This window comes from Pantherophis guttatus, chromosome 3 (genome assembly GCF_059756535.1).
Source record: "Pantherophis guttatus breed Tessera chromosome 3, ASM5975653v1, whole genome shotgun sequence".
NCBI lineage: Eukaryota > Metazoa > Chordata > Lepidosauria > Squamata > Colubridae > Pantherophis > Pantherophis guttatus.
Window position 1 is genome coordinate 159,739,714 of NC_142065.1, and position 19,794 is coordinate 159,759,507.

General features: G+C 37.7%; 1 long non-coding RNA gene across 1 annotated transcript; it reads left to right on the forward strand.

Annotated features, from left to right (window-relative positions):
- The first annotated feature begins 17,608 nt into the window (after positions 1-17,608).
- Positions 17,609-18,890, forward strand: LOC117672371 (uncharacterized). The gene is made up of 2 exons (XR_004593205.3): positions 17,609-17,898; positions 18,433-18,890. It is a non-coding gene; the product is annotated as an uncharacterized LOC117672371 (long non-coding RNA).
- The last annotated feature ends 904 nt before the right edge of the window (positions 18,891-19,794 follow it).

Here is a 19,794-nt window from a genome sequence, read left to right on the forward strand (position 1 = left end):
ATAAGAACCACTTTGAATATTTATATCCAGAAAAAAGGATGGCTTTTTAAATCTATTTTATTTCTAAGACTTTTAAATTAAACCAGTTAGCATTTCATTCATGTATACTTCTTCCATGCATCCCGCATCATATACTTGTGCCATATATATATATTTCTTTTATTCAGATGCAAGATGTAGAGCTTAACGTTTTGTTCTCTAAATCCCATTCTGTTCATTTCAGCCACTGCTCAAGCATTGTTTAGATTCCTCTGAATCTTTGCATACTCTGTGAACTTCGTAAATGTCACTGATTCAAGTCACTGATAAAAATATTGAACAGCACAGGGTGCAGGGCAGAGCCCTGTGGCGCTCAAAGCTTTTTTCCCCGGTTGGAGCCACTAATGAGTACTCTTTGGATTGGCCATTCAGTCACTTTTGAGTTCATCTAACAGGAAATCCCCTATTTTACCATTTCATAAAGAACAACATTTTGAGGCACCCTGTGAAGGCTTTGCTGAGGTCCAGATAGGCTATGTCTACAACATTCTCCTGTTAATTGTAAATGCCTATCCAAGTCTGAGATCTGTTGGGTCTTCCGTCTTCCCCTTTTTGAAGACAGCAGTAAAGTGATATTTGCTCTTCTCTTGGCAGTGCTTAAAGAAGTTTCAAAATATTATGAAGAGTAATTCTCCAATATTCCACCAGTAGATAATACTTCGTCCAAGAGAATTTTCATTTGGTCTTTCAAACATTGTCATAAGTTCTAAATGAAGTCTAGATTTGTTTATATTTTAAGGAATTGCACTTGAAAGTTTGCCATAATTTTTGAATAGCTGAAAATTGATACTGAAGATGGCAATAAATTCCTTCTTACTTATTGTACTGAGCCATATGCATGATTAAGCATGACAAGTTTAAATACAATCTGTGTACAGTCTAGATGTTGTTTTTCTTGCTTTGGCTGAAAGTGATTTTTATATACAGATAAAGCCCAATTTAGCTTCCTCAGTAAGGAAATCTAGGATCTTTTTCCAGGCTCCTTTATGACCCTTGGATAATATCTGCACATTAAAATATAACTGTAGAGATTACATAGAGCCTTATATGATCTGAAAAAAAGTTGGCCAGCCCACAGATATCAGCAAAGAGTTTCTCTTTTCCTTCTGTTGCCATATAAAAAGTCATTGCAAGTGGTTCTTCTTGGATAGGATAGCCCTTGACACTTTCTTACACATTTAAAAGTTGCAATTTTTCTATCAGTTGCTCCATTTTCATTAAAAGGATAGTCCCTTCATCCTTAGTTTATAGGCTTCATGTGAAATTAAAGACTTGATGGATTTGTAACTAATTATGTTTAAAGTACAGACTACTTAAATGTATCCTAAAATAAGTTATTCTTTGTTTTACAAAAAAAAATCAATTTAAATCTTGTCTTTCTTCAATTTTAAGGTGCATGTATTTACTTTCATGAAAATCTAAATGGAGGCCTAAGAGTGGGGCTAGAGGGGACATTTTAGAGTCCTTTTGTTTCTTTCCATTAATCCATCTTTGTCAGATTCTCTAGCATTTTTTTTTTACTTTTTCATATGGCATTACTCTTAGATTATTGGTTTCATTTGAATTAGTTTCTTTTCTATTCCATATTTAAATATATTTTATTGGAAGTAGTCAGTGGTGGGATTCAACCGGTTCGCACCGGTTCAGGCAAATAGGTTGTTAAATTACCCACCTCCCACTATCAAAGTGGATCCTGGGTGCTGTGCTGCAATGGAGAAATGGGCAACGGAGTGGCTGGCATGAGGGAAGGAGAAGGCTGCTTTCCCTCTTTCTTCTCCCTGCTCCTCCTCCTTCCCTCGTGCCGGCCACTCCATTGTCTGTTTCTCCATTGCAATGCAGCGCAGTGCCCAGGATCCACTTTGATAGTGTGTGTGTGTGTGGGGGGTAATTTAATAACCTGTTTGCCCAGGGTCAGCTTGGGCCACACCTCCCATGATGGCCAATCTGACCCTGGGCAAACCAGTTGTTAAATTATTTGACTCTCACCACTGGGAGTAGTTAGCTTGAAATGACACACATACGCACAAACAAAACATTTTAAATTGAGTCATCCTAAATCTCCTTCCTTTAGTGGTGGGATTCAGCCAGTTCGCACCACTTCGGGAGAACCATTTGTTAACTTTCTGAGCAGTTTGGTGAACTAGTTGTTGGAAGAAATCATTAGGGCAGAGAACCGGTTGTTAAATTATTTGAATCCAACCACTACCTTCCTTGCTTTATAAATAATAGTCTTTCTCAATCAAACTCTCTTGCCCGTGTGGATAAGTTGGTTCAGCAGATTTTGCCAACTTTTTGGCATCTTCTCTGTCAAGATTTTAGTGAGAGATATGAAGTAGAAGCACCTGAGACAGTTAAGCCAACATAAAAGAATCATTTTTATAATGGCCCCTTTCCCTAACCAAGACAACTGTTATTTAATTTATTTTTGTGATTTGATCATTTTGTAATGACTGGATACATAATTATAACGACAAATCCATTTACCTTCTATAAAACCTAATTTGTATGGCGTCCTCTTCTCCAGCCTCTGGATGATTTATAACAGTAAAACATCATCAAATATATAAATCTGTCAGTTCCTAAGTATGATGAAGCCAAAATACCAAAACACTCAGCATGCCATTGTGAAGCAAGCTCTCCCTTCTAATGCTTGTGTTGTAATGTGATAAGCAACAATGAAAAGAGGGGAAGTTTTGAGAAATTATCCATTTTGCCACTTGTCCCCTGTGGCATCCCAGCAGGACATTAGGCTATTATTACAAAAAAGAGAGTTATGATATAATTACTTACAGCATGCACTTGATGTTTACATACTAAATGCTGTGATTTCTTATTTGTGTCACCTTATCCCACTATTTTTCTAAACATTTGTTCCTTTTCTGTCTTATTTTATCTTAATTCCCTATAATTAGAAATAATTTTAACCTTGAATTTCTGGTCCTTGTCTCTGGATTTATTATTACTCTTAGTTCCAAAATTGAAAGCTTTCCGTTTTTAGCCCTCATTGATTATCTACCTCTTGTTAAGACTTTCATTACTTTTTGATTGCTTTACTACTTATTTTATACAGTATTTTATTACTCCCTCTCCTGTCTTTGTCCTCTATTCCCTCTTTCCAAAAATCCAGTTGTTTGCTTTTCTCAGCTGGATCTGAGGTTGGTTGCTCAAAGGCTAACTGTTGCTCATCTCCACCATTTGTCCCTCTCAGCTGTCAGGTTTCTCTAAATGGCCGCTGTGGGAATTCTCCTCTTAGTGGGTATGGGATATCTCTTCTCTTGGTCCTCTTCTCCATGTCCTGATTCCATAAATGTAATTCGGCTTTCTTTCTTTGGCCATGGCAGCTATGTTCATTCTTAAGTCTTTATGTAAAAAGCCAAGGGAAAAGTGGAAGACAGATGTTTTGTCCAAGATCAACTTTGCTAGGAAGATGGGAGGCTTTCAATTTGCTGAATGGTTGATTAATTACTCCTGTTTTGCCTGCCATCTCCAACAGCAATCTTTCTTTTTTATCCTATCACTTTATCCTCTCCTGCCTTAGAAATCTTCCGAGTTGTTCAATACTTATTTTCTGTGGGGTTTGTGCCTTTTTCCTTTCCTTTTTGCCTCTTTCCTTTGCCATCAAGTCATTATAACACAAAGAGTAAACCCTTCTCTAACTAACAGCTAGCTCCCATCTGTCCCCAGTCTAGATCTATTAGCTGCACTTCATTGCCTCTTATAAAGAGGAACTTGTCTATATGCTGCAGGACATTCAGCTTTGATGGAAGACACACACAGGTGGTTAATGGCCTTGGTGAGAGGCTGAGAGAGATTGTGGGAAAGCTGGGAAGAGTCAGATGAACCTATTTCAGAAAAGGCAACTCAACCCAGCTGCTAAGAGAGGTAGAAAATTATGTTTCAAAGAGAATCTACCATAACAAATTCACTATAACTGAGACCAGGAAATGCCTCTTAGAATTCTGGAGAGTCTGTATTTACTCCAGAACTAATGTTAAAAAGCCTTTATTAAAATTCATACAATTCTTATTTTTCTTAATCTTGCCAGTTACATGGGACTTCACAAACAGTAGTTAGGCAGAGAGGCTGCCTTCTCACACATGCTATTGTCCTGTACACAGATGCCAGTGAGAACATCAGAATTTTAAAATCATAAACTTCATCAAAATAAAATGATAAAAACCAAAGAATGACCATACTTTTTTAAAAAAAAAAACCATAATCACCAGGAACAATGTAGCAATCAGGATTCTTATTGCATGTCTTTCAAAGGCTCAAAGAAAAAACAACAGATCTTTGTCGTCTTTCTAGAATACATCTAATTTCAGTGGTAATAAAATTCAAAAGATCAAAGGTGGGACAGAATCATAACATACCTTGCCGTTCTGTTAAATTTGGTTCATCAGCAATCAGAGACAGCATTTTTTATATAAAGTTTATTGTCATTGTACATATATACAAAGTATACCCATACAACGAAATTCACATAACACCCAGAGACCAAGCCCAACACACATGACAATCTCCAGACAGACCCCCACCCATCAAAATCCCCCCTAAACCACCCAGACTTCCACACAACAGACCAAGTAATGCTGTCCAACAGCTCACAGATGGTTTTGGACCTGTACAGTTCTTAATAAACTTTAAAAGTAATCCCAAGTAAAGAGAATTTTAGTAAAACAATCACGAATGACAATTCATTATGACATAATCAATTATGACAGCATGAATAACAACAGTTGGAAAAAATCTATTTCAGAAATGATCACTTCTGGGGCATCAGCTGCAGCTTCACAAACGCTTTTTAGGACATGTCTTCACCTGGGGGATCCACGAGTCCATAATAAAAAAATCCCAATATAAATTTCCCTCCAATCATACTAGATCCTAGAAACCAGATAGTCCCTTCTATGTTGTTTTCTGGATAGCAATATGGAAGTGATTTGCCAGGGACTTCAAGCATGTTTTTTCAACTTTTATGGCTCTGATATTTCCTGGAAGACTGTTTTCAAAGTACTTAACCACGACTTGCCCTATCATTTCTGAGATCAGACAAGATCAGCAAGTCTATAGATATATTATTAGTGGGGAGGGAAAGAAAAAGAATATTACAAAAGATGAAACTTTCATTTTGCGGATACCCAAGGATTTCAAATAAAAGTTTGCCCTTGATCAATCCTTACCAATTTTAAGTATTTCAAGTAGGAGGTGGATTTTTTTTTTTTATTCTTCTCATGCTGGTGGGTATAAAACAAATGTGGATTCTAACTGAAGACCTTGCTAGTAATTGTCCATAAATGAGAGAAAAATAAAACCCTTTAGTCTACAGTCCCGTACGTGTCTTCCAGTGAACAAAGCCTATTGAACAGAATGAGATTTATTTTACAGTGTTAGTGATTTGCTGGCTTTCATTTTTCTGATAAACAAGAAAAAAGTCTTCTCATTTTGCTCCTGCTCCTAGGTGACTTCTATATGCAGCTGTTAGACTGCTTTAGGACTTAAGGAAGTTTGTGTTAAACTCTGCAGGCTTCCTGGGGGCAAACACATGTTTTTTGTTCTTAGTAAGACCTGAGCAAAAGGAGAAATAAGCCTCAGAGAAAGATTTTCCCTTGCTGAGACATTTTTTTTCCTGTGGATTTTGAAGAAAACTAGGAAGAGAAGGAGTTCTGTTCTGTTATCAGATTATTTAGGGCTTGTTACATAATTACTTTATCTTCCAAAGCATATCATTCTTTAAAAAAATAATAATATCAGGCATAGGCAGCAGGATGCCTGCATGTGTCACTCTGTCTGTAGACATTTCACTACTAAGCACTATCCCAGGCCAGCTAGACATTATTATGTCTAGCTCCCCATTGCCCGGTGCGTTCCCACAGGGAGGGCCTCCTTGGGGTGCCATCGGCCAGACAATGTCGGCTGGCGACCCCTAGGGAGCGGGCCTTCTCTGTGGGCGCACCTACCCTGTGGAATCAGCTCCCCCTGGGACTCCGGGTGGCCCCTGACCTTCGCTCTTTCCGCCGTGGCCTTAAAACATGGCTATTTCACCTGGCCGGCTTGGACTGAAGGGGTTTTAGAGGGAATTTTAATGATTTATTGGGTATTTTTAAAAGGAAGGATTGGACTGCATGTGTTTTATTGTTGTGAGCTGCCCTGAGTCCTTTTGGAGATAGGGCAGCATATAAGTCCAATTAATTAATTAATTAATTAATTAATTTTGTAAATGATTTTTCTGATGATGGAAAACAGAAATGAAATTCTTCTCCTCCTCCAAAAATACACCCGGGTTCACATAGGCTCAGAAACATTCTTAGAAAATAAAAAGTTACAGTAGAGTTGGAAGGGGCCTTGGAGATCAACTAGTCCAACTAGTCCAACCCCCTGCTCATGCAGGAGACCTGTATTAGGGATTCGAACCGCCGAACTGCCGATCTTTCTGATTGACAAGCTCAGTGTCTTAGCCACTGAGCCACCTAGCCGGGCTATGCAAAGAGTAAGTAACTATGCCTGGGTGGTCTAAGGCAGTGAGTCTTCTTCAGGTAGTTCATCTGAATGAATTAGATAAATAAAACTCTTCAGAACTGTCATAATTCAGCAAGAAAGAAATTGAAATTTGACATTGGTTGACTTTTAAAGATTACCGGTAGTCAGCTAGAGGGAGAAAACAATATATAACATGCATCTTTTTTTTTCAGATTTATTTTCTTAATCCCTATAAAATGTCAGGGAGGTGACAGAGAGTGACTGTCTCCTGGGCCTAGAAGTAACAAGGAAAAGCCTTTCCATGTGATCCAAAAACACAGACAGAGCATTATTTTTGCTGACAACAAAGCAGCAAAGTTGTTCTCTGGCTGAAAGATAGAAGACACCCCATGAATTTTGGTGACATTTATTACCCAAGTTTAACCTGCTTTTCCTTTGGCCAATTCCACACATATTGTTAGCCTGTTAATTCTTCCTAAGGTTCCAAATACATATCATCAAAAATCAGACCTCACAGAGGCAAAAAATTGTCTCCCTGGGACATCTGTGTCATCAGCAGTATGCTTCTATGACCCCTTCATAAATATTACAGTTAAAGATGTCTGGTGTTCTCAACCAGCATAACCCTTAGATAAATCGTGCAGAACAAGCCGTGAAAAATATTTCAGCTTTGGGATTGGTTGTGGAAAACCTATCCAGCATTCCAGCTTTGACAATTTTGTTGACTCTGAAACAAGAGGTGGATTTTATGGCTGTCAAAAAGAAGGTAGATGAGTTGGTTCTTATGACCTGTTGGGAGCTATTGCGTTTGAGTGGGCAGGTAGGTGGGTGGATGGGTGAATGCTAATACAGCTCATAATTCCATGTGTTTCCATTCTGGTAGCTTTGTGGTTTGACAACAGGCTTGTCTCACTGGCTGACAAATGCAATCATGGTATTCAGAAGATAATTGCAGCTTTCAAGCTGTATTTTCTTCTATGAAGATTTCACTGCATGATGACTTTTCACATGGAAATATTTAGATTATCGTAAAGAAGAATTAGTTACTTTTATGTTAGCTGATGCTCTCAAATAATTGCAAGCAAAAACAAACTGATAGAGCCAAAACTATAAAATGCGTGTTGATATTGCTCACATATGCATTCAAGCATTACAAAGGCAATTTACTGGAAATCAGATCTAAATTATGATAAACCTTTTATCATAAAACAAACTGCTTTTAGAATTGGGAGAAGAAAACAATCCATGATGATGTTGTGTGAGTAATCTACAGTTAGATTCACAGTCTAAGATTGGTGGAAACTTCATAATTCAAATCCTAACCAAGGACTAAGAATTATTAAGGTAGAATCTAAGAATATAGCCAGTTCCAAATTGGGTAAGGATTTTTTGTAAAATTAGGATGTTCAGGTGTGAAAAATTCAATATTGCCAGATATTAAGGAAGTCCTCCGGATATTGTTTTGAGGGCTTCCTATCATCATTGGCATAAAAATGGATTTCTTTTCCATAAGCATTCAACTTCAATCTGCAAGACTCAGTATTTCATTTATTTTTCCAATTGCTTTTCCTCAACCCTAGAATTACTTGGAATAGCAACATCAATGAACCAAACATTACTCTTTTCAATGGCTCATTGTACAATCAGCCAGATGTTCAGACTGGATTTGGCATTTTTGTCCACCTATCAAATCTTTCTCAAGGACATGGGAATAGGTAGATGTGGATATTTGGTGGTATTAGAGGTATCGTCACAGGATGTAAGCAGTTCTGAGTAAAGCTGCCTTTTGCAATTGACTGATGGTGATTTTGTCAGTACCAATGGGGTTCCAGTGGTGCTCCAGTTGCTTTGGGACTGCACCCAAGGTGCCTATTACTATTGGTGCTACCATTGCTTTCTTTTGCCACAGTCATTCTATTTTTATTTGCAGGACTTTGTGTTCTGTTATCTTCCCCAGTTCCTTTTCTTCTATTCTGCTGTCTCCAGATACTGCCACAGCCACTATCCAGACCTTTTTGGCTTTCTTATCAAAAATTGTTAAGTCTGGCATATTATGTTGAAGGTTTCTGTCTGTTTGAATTCAAAAGTCCTAGAACACATTAGCATTTTCATTTTCTAATACTTTCTTTATTTTATGGTCCCACAAGAAATATTGCTGCAAACTCTGCATAGGCATCAGGAAGGGCATCCGGCCAATAAAAACTCAGTTCCATTCATTCACCCTAACCACACTCCAAAGCAAGGGATTACAGGGTTGTAAAAAGAAAAAAAATCACCCAAAATGATAGCTGTTGTTTTTATTATCAAATTCTAATCTTCAAAAAAAAAAATAGTTTAGACTATGAAGCAAGACCATTTTATAGTCACTGATGATTGGTACCTACTGGAGTGCAATCGTGTGGCAAAATTAACAATTGCTATTTCAACTCCATGATTAATATACTAACATAGGATACTGCACCTCTCATTTTAGTTGTTTGTCCATAGAATACTGTATGTTAGAGAACACATATTCGAGCCAGTTGTCAAATTTGGAATTTTATGATAACCTTTTAGGTGTGCTCACAGTAGGGATGCTGGGTGGGCCTTGCCCATTCACAAAATAGTTGTCTTGGAGAGATAAACAATTATAAACACAGATTTATGAGAACATTTCCCTGCCATACTCTCACTCAAATGATATACTGTAAGGGTGGGACTTGACTTGAAAATAAAATTGCTAAAGCTTAGTGTGTAAAACCCATTAGAAAAACTCAATATCAAAATATAGCCCAAGTATTGTCTTTCCTCCCATGCACTCTGCAGGAACGAAAACCCATAAACCCTGCTGAACTATTGCTTTTAGCAATTAGCTAGAACCAGAAGGAAAATTGAATTTCTGCATAGCATGCTTAGACAGCTCTATATTATCCAGCAATTACTTTCCCTGTGATTGAGATTTTCCTATAAAGTATACAAGTCCTTATTCAGCAAAGGTATCTAACAACTTCAGTTAAAAGTTTATTACCTGAAGGTATGGTCCATTTCATTTCTTGTTGTTAATCTTGGATGGGGAATTCATGATGCATAGCTTGTTAATTGCCATTTGAATCGCCTATGTGAATTGCCCCACTGCCCATATCCATTTCTACAGGGCTCCAAGAAAGTGAAAGGTTTTAATAACTAATTTCCTTTTATTGTGTTCCTTTTTTTATAACTCAAAATGTCAGGTTCATCGTCAGGAGCTTTATTGTATTAACACGTATGTGTATGTATGCATTCAGTTTATCTGCTTCTGGAATTTTTCAGCTTGCTAAATTTCCCCATGTCAACTTCTGTTTCATTTCTCTTGGAGAAAGCAATAGCTTTAAATATCTGATTTCTGTTCCATTTTCCTTTTTAAATAGATTACTTTTATTTTTGTTTTAATTCGCACCATTTCCTGCTATTGCATTAACAAATATTGAACCAGTAAAACAAACACTTGGTCTCTAAAAAGGTTTAAATCATGGCCACAGGACCAAAGTTTATTAAACTGAAACATTTTGTTACTCATCCAAGTAACATCTTCAGTCAAAATGAAAATGTTGGTTAGGCATAGGGTCATTGGAATGTACTAACTCTGCCATGCTGACTGCAGGGGGTTTCTCCCAAAAATGAAATTCAATGTGTAAATGAAGACATTTGGGGGGGGGAATCATTTTGACTGAAGAAATTACTTGGATGAATAAAAAAACTGCTAAGTTTAATAAACTTTGGTCTAGTTGCCATGATTTAACCTTTTTAGATAGTTTTGGCCTGGATGATTGAGTCTTCATTTACATACATAAACAGTCAGCTTATATTTTATATTGATGCTTTCTTCTTACCCGCCTTCCCTTCCTGACTGTCCACCCTCAACCCCATACACACACAAATACACTCAAACACCTTTCTAAAACTACCTGGCCTCCCCGAGTTTCTGAACTGAAAATACATAGAACAGAATTTTTGTTATTGGCCAAGTGAGATTGGATACACAAGGAATTTGTCTTGGTGCATATGCTCTCAGTGTACATAAAAGAAAAGATACGTTCATCAAGGATCATAAGGTACAACACTTAATGATAGTCATAGGGTACAAATAAGCAATCAAATCATACTAGGAAACAATCAATATAAATTGTAAGGATACAAGCAACAAGTAACAAAGTGGGGGGAGATGGGTGATAGGAACAATGAGAAGATTAATAGTAGTGCAGACTTAGTAAATAGTTTGACAGTGTTCAGGGAATTATTTGTTTAGCAGAGTGATGGCATTCAGGAAAAAACTGTTCTTGTGTCTAGTTGTTCTGGTGTGCAGTGCTCTATAGCGTCGTTTTGAGGGTAGGTGTTGAAACAGTTTATGTCCAGGATGCGAGGGGTCTGTAAATATTTTCACAGCCCTCTTTTTGACTTGTGCAGTATACAGGTCCTCAATGGAAGGCAGGTTGGTAGCAATTATTTTTTCTGCAGTTCTAATTATCCTCTGAAGTCTGTTTCTGTCTTGTTGGGTTGCAGAACCAAACCAGACAGTTATAGAGGTGCAGATGACAGACTCAATAATTCCTCTGTAGAACTTAAGAGGATGGCTTCCCTGACCATTAATTGAAGTCTAGAAACCTGATGCTATATGTATAACCAGAGAGATAAATCTACAGTTAAATAGGGGACATTCAAGCACATTTTTCAACCTGCTTGCTAACTGAGCTACGTACAGGAACCCACGCTCCATCCAAGAGATTCACCAATGCAGGTATGTCTCATTAGCAGCCATTATTGCGACCGGCAACTCACTTGTTTGAGAAGTGGAACTGCTATTGAACTCAGCAGCTTGGTAGCTTTCCTTTGCGTTGTAGAATTGTGAAGATTGTAAATGTCAGGATTGGTCTCAAAGTTACTTTTTGTCACCTTGATAACTGTGAACAGTTGCTGTTTGAGTTTGAGGCAGTTACTAAATAAAGATTAACTGTAGTTTTGTTTTGTTTTTTTGCTTTTGCAAAAGGTTCTCAAGCACTTTCTGTTTTGAACTGAATAAGACCATTTTCTTTTGTTTTTAAATATTTAAATAAGTTTACTTTTCAGCCATCTACGGCAAGGGTCCTATCGGTCTGCATCTGTTCCAAAGATACAACAGCAGGTGTTCTAAAATAGAATAACCAAATAAAAATTTGTATTCTTAAACTCTTGGGTTCAGAACCTCTCAAATAAATCAGAGCTGAAGTACTCTGCCCTGCAAATCATGCTCTGATTTTGCTACCACTCACTGATATGAGAGGAAAGAAAATCATATGATGAAAATATTTTAGATGAAAATTACAATGCAGAAGTAATGTATTTTATAGGACACTTAGTTCAGAGGGTTTTTTAATGCCATTTTTGAAAAATGGGAATTATTTATAATTGTTACCTACCCTGCTCATTTTCAGTTCTGGTTTTAGTCCACCCTGTGAAATTCACTGTTGTGAATTACATATCTCTTTTTAAGAGACCAGCTGCAGATTTACTGTAGATAAGAAGTTTTCAGCTGGCTAATGTTCTGTGATGCAGAGCCGTTAGCATAATTAGGTTACTTCTATTATAGTAATGCTGGAGAGCCTGTCAACATAGCTCCAAAAACGCCTACTTGCCAATGCTTCATGCAATCGCTAAAAACACTTTCTGATGGAAAGTAAGATATAATTTGAACAACTGCAAGGAAACTATTTATTTATTCAGTTTTGATGTAGTTCCAACCAATATCTATTCCTAAACCATTGGTAAATTTCAAAATGATTATGGTTGAAGTTTCTAGATGTGGAGCTTTTCGATTTAGTTACCTGAAAAGGGATAAACAGAACTTTCTTTGGGCTCAGGGCTATATTCTGTCCTTGAATGGTATCTCAGAGATGAGATTTAGACCTGGACAAAGCTGTAGACGGGGCTTGGCCAACCACTTAATTTGATTTTATTTATTTTAAATTTAAATTAAATTTAAACATTAAACACTGAACTGGATTCTATGCCATGCATTTAATAACTGTATCTTTATATCAGATTCAAATTATAGTACAATGGTAACTTTTAGAATTTCATTTATTGGTTTTGTTATGGCATTCAGCTCAGTGACCTATGTAGCCGAAGCTACTGTGAGCCTCTCTGGAAATTGGTTCTTTAACTATCCAGCACTGCAAGGACTTTAAACCTTGAAACCTTGGGTTATTATTATTTTGCAAAGACCTTTTGTCTGCAAAGACAAGGGGGGGATTATCTTTCTATATCTGTTTGCTCAGTGTGGTGTTTCCATTAAAGCATCTCCAGCAAGTTGATGAATCTGGACAATCTTTCCATTGTTCAATTTGGGAGGTATCTTTTTTTTTTTTACTTTTTTATTTTTAAAAAGAATGGAAAGCCGTCTATTTTATGTAGAATGAACTGTAGGTAGCAGCCAGCTTAGATATTTCCAAATTCTGGAATCATTTATTTATTTCCAATCTGCCTAACATGCACAGCAAAGGATTAAACAAGGATTACAAGGTTTCTCCACTTCCTGTCTTTTTTTCTTGGTCGGATGTACCTGGAACTTTTGAGGCTTCCAGACTGCTGAGTTGCTGGTCACAGTTTACTTAGATATCTCAAACACCACTTTCCTTGTCCTAGGGTACTACTTTATCCCTTTTCTCTTGGAAACACTGTAAGAAGAAATATCCTTCTGGGTTCAGCTCCAAGTAGGGAAAAAGACACTGGAAACATGGAGACTGCTTGGAAAGATGGTTTAATGGTGGACAGGATCACATGGTTTGAGTTCCTGAACAGAAAAGGGCCGAGACGCAGTGAGTCCCCGGGTTTTATGCCCTCTCTGGCTTCCTGGGGCCCAGAAAGAGTATTCTGATTGGTTGTCAGACTCCCAGGGGGTGGGGGTCTTAACTAGCCTTGCTGGCTGATGTAATCTTCCCAGGTGCCACGTGGTGAGTTTCTGTTGCTAGATGGGTCCTATTGTTTTGCAGATGATGGTCCATTGACAAAGATTGAGTTTCTGCCTCTGGCCCATTGACAAAGGATGGGGGCAGGAAGATGGGAGCTGCTTTGTCTTTAAAACATGCTTCTCCATTTCTCATCCAGGGAAACATAATATTCTGCCTTTTTAATATTTCCCAAAATACTTCATTCTTCTAGGAAAGGGGTGGGTGCTAACTTCTTACAACACCATCTGAGTCTTGGTGCTTAGTCTCTATGGCAGAGATCTTCAAACTTGGCAGCTTTAAGACTTGTGGACTTCAACTCCCAGAATTCTAGCTGGCTGGAGAATTCTGGGAGTTGAAGTCCACAAGTCTTAAAGCTGCCAAGTTTGAAGACTTCTGCTCTATGGGATTGTCCTTCCTTCCTTCCTTCCTTCCTTCCTTCCTTCCTTCCTTCCTTCCTTCCTTCCTTCCTCCCTCACTACCTCTCTCCCTCTCCCCCTCCTTTCCATTCCATTCCATTCCATTCATCCTGATGTGATGTAGAACCTTGATGGTAAAGCTTTCCAACCCAGAGACCTTTTTTTAAATACAAGAGCATGCATCATGCTTGAGAAGTTATACAGATTCATATAATGTAATGGCAGAGGAGGCAACTTTGAAGAAAGAAGACTCAAACCATTTCTTATACATGTTGGGGTAATTTATGCAAATTTTTATACTTGTTCTATTGAATCCTTTGTGCTCTCTGAGCCTGGTATTCTCTCAGCTTGGTTCAAGCAGGAAACAATATTCCAATCAAGGAACAACCAAGGACAAAACTGTACCCACAGTAATACTACTCTAGGCAAGCTACTCTATGTAAACAAGGAGCAAACATCATAGCCCATAGCATTGGTGATATTATGTTCAAGTAATGAAATAGCTGCAAGTTCAGAGAGCACAAAGTACTCAACTGTTCAACCCACAGCTACATACTGTATATTCTCTTCTACTGTGCTGTTTCCATTTTCTGCGGCTGTTATTTTTATGTAACACAATTGTTAGGCAGTATCCAAATTGAATGAATAACTAAATAAACCATTGTTAAAATAGAATGGTATTGGAGAGCTCTGGATTCACCAAGAGAGAAACCAGTGATTATTATCTGAGGTCTCAGCCTACCTCTAATTTAATTACCAGTTAGAATTTTGTGTAGTTACTTGGTAACAAGCATTTAATACTCTGTGATGTCATTCTATTTAAGCCATGGGGATTTCACAAAAGCTGCATTTGGTTTGGCCCTGAAGCTTAATCAAATTTTAATTTATTTCATGTTGCATCAAATGGTCATAACCTTTTCTTTAATGGATGATTGGTAACAGTTTGTAGCTTTATAGCAGGGAGGATACAGTTTATTGACCTAAGAAACAAAACAGTTAAAGTATTCATTCCTATTAACTGTGAACAGACACATTTTTTACTGCAGGCTAATTGAAAAGCCCCAAGGGAAATGCCCTATGCAATTCACCGACTTGATTGCTCTCAATGGATAGAATCAGCATTGCCTAGACTTTTTCTTTATGATGACAATTTTCATTTAAATAAAGTCGTTTTTCTGATTCTATTTACTTCTTCAGAAATTCATTTATTTGTTCAACTAATGCATTCTATGTTTTAAGATGATAGATAGATAGATAGATAGATAGATAGATAGATAGATAGATAGAGACACAGACACACAGACACACAGATAATAGACAGACAGACAGACAGACTGACTGACTGACTGACTGACTGTATGGAGAGAAAAATTGTTATCAATGGCACTGAGAAAGCTCTGGTTTGGGGAATTTTATTCTAGATGTCTTTTCTTTGTGATTTTTTTTTTAAATGAAAACATTATTTATATTTTTAAAATGTTTGGGATGATTATATTCTACAGGGATTATAGGCACTTTTCACTCCCACCTTCTTACTTTGTCCTATTAAATGTATGAGTGTCAGTTTCTAGAAATTCAACCCAACAGTCAATATAGAAGCCAAATGCCTTGCTTTTAACAACAAGCGGAGAAAACAGATAACCAAAGGTACTGCTATTAAATAAACCATTTTCAAAAAAGAAGATACATGTCCATCTATTCACTAAGATAGATCATAAATCCAAATCCACTGAAAGAAATGTCATTGATATAGTGAGCAAAACTCTATTTGCTCAACAGAATATTATTTGATTTAAGATGAAGAGAGGAGATGAAGTAGGGAAAAATATAACTGAACTTAAAACAATTCTAGATATTTCCTCTTCCCTCCCTCCCACTAATAATTGTGTGCATGTGCCATGGTTGCATATGGGCCTGTGCATATAGTATACACTAGCCAAAAGTCATACTCTAACCAAGATAAATGGATAATGCTTTGATTAATAAAGCATTTGTGCAAAATCAATTGATTCCCTGCCTGTGAATACTGATCCCCCAAATGCAGAGGCCATTCTCACATACCCCAAATTCCCCCACTGTTTTTCACATACTGTATATCCAAATCCCATCTCTCCTTCCAAGCAGCAATAGTAAAATGAATGGGAGAAGAAGGCTCGTGCAGTGGGCAGTTTTGAGTCCCCCAAGAATGGCCCCTGTAACGTCACTGCTCCACAAGTTGGATTGGTTGCCAATCTGCTTCCAGGTACAATTCAAGGTGTTGGTGAGCACCTTTAAAGCCCTTCATGGCATGGGTCGAGGTTACTTGAGGAACCATCTGACCCAGTGGCACTGCCCTGTCCCACCTGTGCTGGCATAAGAGGCATGCTGCGGGTCCTGTTAATCTGACTATTTTAGCTGGCAGACTCCAGGATGAGGGCCTTCTCTGCTGCTGCTCCTCCCCTCTGGAATGTTTTGCCCCCTTCCCCCCAATGTGTGTTGGCCCCAACCCTCCTATCCTTTCATAAGGGCCTAAAGATTTGGCTGCCAGTTGGTCTGGGCCTCAAATGGGGGACACCACAGTGGAGGTGGTTGATCAAGTAACAACAGATCCTACCTCCTCTCATTCCTCCCCTGCCCTTCCCACATGACCTTAGATTTTAATCTATGGTTTTAATTTATTTATGTTTTAATGCAGATGTATATTTTTATGACTGTAAACCACCCAGAGTTACCTTATGGTAAGATGGGCAACCAATAAAATTTACAAACAAACCAAGCCGAGCCGAGCCGAGCCGAGCCGAGCCAAACCAAACCAAACCAAACCAAACCAAACCAAACCAAACCAAACCAAACCAAACCAAACCAAACCAAACCAAACCAAACCAGTACAATACAGTACAGTACAATGGAAATCGAGTGAGGCTGAAGGGTGCCTTCATTTCAAAAGAAAGGGAGGATCACAATGGGACAGAGATGGCAAGAAACAAAGAAAAAGAGATGTTTTTGGATGTATAGTAGAGAGTACAGCTATAGAAAGCCTTCACAAGAAGTGGTTTACATCTGACAGAAACATCTATGACAGGAGTCCCCAACCTCTGGTCCATGGCCCAGTGCTGGGCCGCAACCCATTCAGAATTAGGCCACAGAAGTGGTGGGTGAGTGCACATATGTGTGATGCATGCAAAGCTGCATTTGTGAAAGCAGTGTACGTGTGCAAGACCATCCCTTCTCCCCACCCACTGCCGCTGCCACCTCCACCAGTCCACCAAGTCATGCTGATTGATGAGATACAGCTTGCTGTCTCAATAGCCATTCCAGGAAATGCTTGAAGTGCACAGATACAGGAGGGTCTCTGTCCCTGCATGATCCACATTTTACTTCTGTCAGACAGAAACGGCAGCTTCTCCGTTTCCATAGCCAATAGGTTCAGTCTCTCTTCAACAGGTCTGACACAACTCTCCCACTTCAAAGATAATCAGTTTGTGAAAACCCTCACCTTCTGTATAAATAAATATTGTACTTTAAAAAGATCTCTGTTTCAAGTACCCACTTCAGAGGCTGAAAGCTGTTATTACTTTCTTGTAAATATTATTCCGAGTGATGATTTTGCTGGGCTAGATTCCTGGGGTTTGATGTTCATTTTAAATGAGAGAAAATTCAGGAATTATTTTACTGGCATGAAAGAAATGTAGTATAAAAAGGTGACACAAGGAACCTTGGTGTCCATTGTTATGTCATTCTATATTCAGTAGTGTAGCCAATCAGAAACAAGAGAGTCAGTTTTGTCTAGTGGTTAAGATACCAGGCTAGAAACCAAAGGATTAAAGCTTTAGTCCTGTTTTAGGCATGAAAGCCAGTTACGTAACTTTGAGGCAGTCATTGTCTCTAATCCACAATGTCTCTTAGTCCACAATGTCAGGATCGAGTGGCAAAATTGTCAATCAATTCTTGTCACAATCAATGGATCAACATTTGATGGATTCAAACAAAGACAGAACCTGCACACATGGGAAAATGCTAGGAAGAAGAAAATCCAATCAAAAGTAAGTTCCACAAAGGTTTACAGCCAAGTTTCCATCACAAACCTTCCATTATTAATTTGGAGTTTTGATTCAAATAAACAATGTAACTCAAAGGCTATGTGAGCATCCTAAACCAATAAAGGCAGTGGTTCTTGAATATTACACTATTGGAGTAGATAGTTTAATAAGAAAATGGCTACTTAATTTTATTCATGTATGTAGTCTTTGGAAAATCAAAATGAACAATTTGGAACTGTGTTTAGTAATAAACCCCTAATTTGCAGATGATTGTTTTGGGTATAGTTATTTTTCAACAGGATAATCTGAAAACTGATTTTATGTGGAATAATATTTCAGGAGTGGAGAGTATTTAATATCATGTAAATTAAGCTATATTCTATTCACTGCTGCTTTTCTCTCAGAGAAAATTGAACGCTTGTGTTGACTCTAATAAATGTAGTAAGCTCTCATCTAAGTCAAGCTTAGTTCCTGGTAACTTCAAGGATATATCCAAGTACTAAACAGATACAACCTTGCTTGCTTATGTTTTTCAAGGTCACTCAAGGCAATAATATAGCATATCTTGATTGAAGAAGTTGATGCTAAGGATATCTAAGATGTCTCTGAATGTACACATCTTTGTCTCAATATTCTTTCTGCCATATGAAAAAAAGAAAGAAAGATACACAACATATGAAGAGCAATGCTGGAGCAGCTTTCTAAAATCAGGTCCACACAACTAGATTAATATTTGTGTTCCCAAAGAACTGATACTATGGGCTAATTGTTTTTAAGACACCTCTATCAATACCATTTCCTATCCCCAATTCTTCAAAAGGAGCTGGAAAGAACCATCAGCTTATCTTCATTGCTGCTTGAATTCAAAATGCTGAGAACAGCACAAGTCAATCAATTCTTCGTTCCATTCTAAGAAGAATGTTAAAGTTGGTTCACAGACTGATAAAGATGCAATGGACGATTAAATAAACAAGTAGTAGCAGGTTTCCTCATTATCAGTGAAAACAGCTGCTTCCTTTCCAGGGCACTGTACAATTGTGAGATAAAGACTCAGAAAGTCTCTACCCTAATGTATGCTGGGATACATTGCTTCTAAACCAAAAATCCATTTACTTCTTGGAATTCTTATGTCACCATTCTTTCATCTTAATAAATCTTGTTAAAGAAAATTCTGTAAATTCCTGCTTGGGGAGAAATTATCTCCATTTCAGGCAGCTGCCAAAGGTTTGACAAGGAGACTGCACAGAACAATATTCAATCATCTATGTTTTAGTCTGTATTTTCAGTTCCCCTGTGACTTCCCCTTCCCTCAATGAAGGGAAAGATACATTGGTTTAAGGACAGATGTTTGATCTTGCACATCCTTACTTTCTCAAATCACCTTTCTCTGAAGCACCTTTTGGCTTTGAATCTGAAATGCTGAGAGTCCTAAAAGTAATGATTCTGCTAATGCTTACAGTTGAGATGATCGAGTGTTGGGAAGATAAAGATTTGATACTTAAATGCTCAGTTTTCTCATAAGAGAAATGACTGAAGGTTACTGAGTTACTGTGGGAACTTTCAGTCATTCCTATAAGAGGAACAACTGAAGGTTACTGTGCTATTCCTTTTGAATAGACAATCTGATAATTGAGTATCAAAGAATCATAGTCAAAATAAATCAGTCAACTATCCTGCCTCCAAAACATATCAGCATATCAGAAGTATTTTACTAAAGATTTGCATGAGTTGATAGCTAGACTAACAATAGATGTAGATTATACCATCATGTAATGAAAAAGGCTGGCATTTTGCTGAAGGAGAGAAATGCCATTCTTACAATTTGGAGTGACCACTGTTCAGTGTCTTGCTTCATTAGAGTCCATATTATATATTTTGATTTTTGCTTAAATAATATTC